This window comes from Apium graveolens, chromosome 11 (genome assembly GCF_009905375.1).
Source record: "Apium graveolens cultivar Ventura chromosome 11, ASM990537v1, whole genome shotgun sequence".
Lineage (NCBI taxonomy): Eukaryota > Viridiplantae > Streptophyta > Magnoliopsida > Apiales > Apiaceae > Apium > Apium graveolens.
Window position 1 is genome coordinate 138,947,072 of NC_133657.1, and position 4,532 is coordinate 138,951,603.

At 35.5% G+C, this 4,532-nt stretch overlaps 1 long non-coding RNA gene across 1 annotated transcript; it reads right to left on the reverse strand.

Moving 5' to 3' along the window:
- Positions 1–237: 237 nt before the first annotated feature.
- Positions 238–3,332, reverse strand: LOC141697040 (uncharacterized). Its single transcript, XR_012564579.1, has 3 exons — positions 3,210–3,332; positions 3,004–3,072; positions 238–391 (listed from the first exon to the last, which is right to left on the reverse strand). It is a non-coding gene; the product is annotated as an uncharacterized LOC141697040 (long non-coding RNA).
- Positions 3,333–4,532: the final 1,200 nt, after the last annotated feature.

Genomic DNA, 4,532 nt, shown 5'->3' on the forward strand with positions numbered 1-4,532 from the left:
TCCGGGGTCGGGAATCCGAGTTGTCACGAGTTCCATTTCCCTTAATAACACTTAATCTTAATAAACAACCAACTACTGCGTACTGTGACCCCACAATATACACACACCCACCACAAGTTATAGTCTCAGATATGAATACCAAAAATAATACAAGTCATTTTATTCTACAATTATAAGTCATTACACCTCAAAAGGGTTTCTGAATAAATTTACAAATTCTTTGCCATTATTACAATTCATAATATACATAAATCTGGTACATCAACTGTTGAAAGCCTAGCCTATTGGTAGTTCCTACCTCGGCTACAGCGGCATCAACGCCTACAAAAAACCGCAAAATGTTTCCTATCTGCTCGTGAATTGAGAGCTTGGTCATGTTCATCTTGTCTATCTGTTGTTGTGTTATGAAAGAAGAAAGCAAGGGTGATCAACAAGCCCACTGAAATAATATGTATAATAATTAACAATATATGAGCATCGTCATAGTACTCATGAAAGTCTTGGTCAAGCAGAAATAAACCAAGTTTGATATCTTAATGTGACGAAGTCGCAAAATATTCAGTATATATATATACATATATACTTCTCAAAATCTTTGAAATCTTCTAACATGTATAATATACACAGAGTTCCAATTTATAACTATATAAAGATATCGTTGCAAGGTGATCTCATATATCTAACCTTGTCTTAAAGTTTTTCTAAAAATCTTTGTCATGCATAAGATAATTATTTACTAGATATAAGTTGAAAAGATGAAGTTTCAAGATACTCCAATATACTTATATATTTTTCGAATACTACTTGAACTACCACCGTTCAAGGTATAAATAGTTCATCCCACAGATGAAGGTACAAGACAAAACTTGTATAGAGTCAATCTCTGAAATATCATCAAAATGAAATGAAGTTATGATATACTTCATTTGATGAAAACATTATTTTGAAAACTCGACCCTGCCAACACTCAACAATCGCCCAACCGTAGCCTTTCTATCGAAGTGCTCTGGATAGTTGCAGAAATATCCAACTGGATGATGAACTCATTACGGGAGTTTGCCGCACAAGGAAGACCACTCACGATGATCAGTCGCAGTAGTGCAACCCCACCATTTTCTACATGTAGAGGAGAACAATCGAATTTACTTGTCAACCAAATACTGGACCCCTAAGGAATAGACCGTCTTAGTGGAACTTCCGGGCCATTTGGGCCAATATAATAAGGCTGGGACGGCGCCACTCGACCACTTACGCCACTCCTAGTTCAGATGAAATCCATGACTCTGAAACGTAAAGCTCGTCCCCCCTTTCCCTAAGTAGAAACTTGTTGATACGGCTCCACCAAGAAGTCATATCTAGTTGGAAAGGAAAACTCACCGATATTTCCCAGGCGATGCCTGTTAATGGATTAACTTATTCCAAGAATTTTACTTCCCGAGTGTTGGGTATGTAATCAAAAACTCTTTTATCAAAACAGCAACCTTGTTGCGAATATAAGAATACATCACGGAGCCGGATTCCTTAAATTTTTGAGCGAGTATTTGAATCCCCTTCGAAAGGAAGATCTTAAATTTGAAAACGAGTTTTGGGATCCGCTCTAACCTTCCAAAAATAGTTTTGATAAAGTTTGAAAATAATCTCTGGAAATATTTAAAGTAAGAATGATTTGATAGTATCAATTATTTTCCGAATACTTGGCAAATATCGAAACATTATTCTTTAATAAATAAAGAATATTATTTAATAAAATAAGCGGAGTCATAAGTCCTCGAATGAATATTCAAAATAATATTCATTAAATAAAATAAGCGGAGTCATAAGTCCTCGAATGAATATTCATTTATAATATTAAACTATCGAATAAATATTATTCGTTTAATATTTTTGAAAACTATATATATATATATAATATACTCTGTAATATCGCATCCCGGTTTAGGAAAATGTTCAACTCTGGGTCCCCTATACTAAGGGTATACGCAAGTACTGCTTATCTCTAGCATAGGTATTATGCAATTTATAAACAATTGAATCGATAATAAGATATCAAGATTACGAAACAGGCATGCATATATATATATCATATCAACATGCTCCAATATATCACAAGATTTTTATAATAATAATCATGCACTTATCACAAGATAATGCATATATATATCACAATAACAGTTATACGGGTAGAAAAATTGCCTGAGTGTTCCGGGATAGACTTAAGATTAGAGTGGGTCCGGTAACCTATGAACAACAACATAATCTGAAATTAGACCGCGGTCGCTTAAGAAACTAGTCAAAACTCACTCATACCCTAATTGCCGCTTATGGTCGCTTACACGCTTAACGATTTGCGTTAATCGCTTGCGTACCCTCGGCTCCACCAATTTTAATAAATTAACCATTACGAATTTTAAGACGACTCTTTCGTGAATACTCTACCAACTGCCTAACCCACCTTGCATAATTGTTTAGTCTTTTAAGGGCCTTAAACAAGGTCTCAAAGTAAAGCGAGGGGTAAAGGTTCGTTCGCGAAACGTCGTTACTTAAAACGGTCGTTTCTCCTAAACCGTACATCGGAACCAAGCAATCCACATATCAAAACGAAGCTTACAACACGCTCTAGCTAAACATGACAATGTTACTGATTGGTTGTTGAGTTTTATGTCCTGAACACTAAGAACAAGCAGTTGAATAAAAACGGGTATTATGACGGCTATGTTTACGCGATTACAAAAGTTTAAACTACTCCAATTAACCACCAACCAACTCATAACCATCAATAAAACAAAACTTCACCTAAACCATACCACATCAGTCCATAACCTCCAAGTTTTTCAACTCAAACAACCACAATCTAGACCTATGAACTATAATCAAGCTTCAATTATCAAAATACTTCCAAATCAAACCAAACTACTAATAATCGCAATCCATGCTTCTCATTTCACAAAACCAACCATTAAACTTACTAAACATAAATTAAAGGCTAAGGTTTGAAGTTTATACCTTCCTTGGTAGGTGTTAAGTTGCTAGGAAGCCTTAGGGAGCCTTAATCTAACCTCCTACAAGCTTGATCTTTCCAAAGAAATCAAGAACACAAAGTTAGGTTTTGAAGTTTCTAAAAGTCCAATTGAAAGAACTGTAAACATGAGGGTCTTAACATGCTTATTTGGACGAGACTTGTGAACAATAGTTGTAGGCCATCTCAATACCTTTCCAACGTGCTATAGAACACAACATTTGAGTGAGTATTGAAGGAGATATGGCAGTTTGAAGTTGTTGCTATTGTTTTGGCCGAGAGCTTTTGTTCTTGGAAGCAAAAGTCAACTTCTAATTTTTGTGTTTTATGATATTTGCTTGGTTGCTTCTCCTTTTTGTCTTGGCAAATGTTTTAGCTTTTTACCATGGTAAATTTTACATGGCCCAAAATCAACCAACAAAACAAAACCCCTTGTCATGCTTATGTCATCCTGCTTGTGTCATCTATTTGCCACATGACTTTGCCTTGTGGTTTGATGATGGCATAATACCTTGAATTCGTGTACAAGCTTATCTCTTGGTTGCGTATTTGTTTTATGGTTCGCGTAACTTTCGTTCTCGTTCATCGTTTGAGGGATCATATCCGGGATCTTATTATTTGGGTTCCCCTAAACCTTTCTCAATATTTTATATTCCTTTTATGATTCTCTCTTATAATCCTTGAATTTAAATTCTTTTAATCATGTTACCTTATACTCAATTCTTTCGGTATCTGGTGAATTTTCGGGAAAAATCAAAGTGTTCGAATTTTGATTCTGACGATCTTTACATACACTCATTTACTTTATGGAATACTAATACGATCTTAGAATTTCCATAAAAGTACTCCTATATAGCGTGGTCTGATAATTTTCCTTAGTCAGCATCATCAGCAAAAAGTTACTATTCATCAGTGTTTCAAAAATTCCAAAAATGGGGGTTATTACACTGGCTTTTGCTTCAAACCCTGAAAATTCCAATGACAAGTTTGGCATTAGGGGTGTTCCATGTGTTTTTCTCGGATACCCTCCTCTCAAAAAGGGTTATAGATTACTTGATTTACTCACTAGTAAGCAGTTTATTTCCAGAGATGTGATGTTCAATGAAGCTATCTTTCCATTCCATGTTAACTCTCATAATGCTTATTTACATCCAATGCCTTCTCCTTTTCCAAATACCACAACTTCTGTTATATATTTTGAAACCTTACATTTGGAAAATAATGCATCTTTATCCAACACTGGATAACACAACACACCATCTAGTCCAATCCCATCTTCACCAACTGAGAACTCAACAAATTCTAATACACATTCAATTTCACAAGACACACCAAATCAACCGGTTCCCCCACTTAGAAGGTCAACCAGGACTCATTCTCTACCCTCATGGATGGATGACTTTGTAACCTCAAACTCCGGATTTTCCATTGCAAAATCTTTCCATACTGATATCAGCCCCTCATTTCATTGCTTCCTTTCAAAACTCAGCTCCACTACAGATCCCTGTCTTTTGAG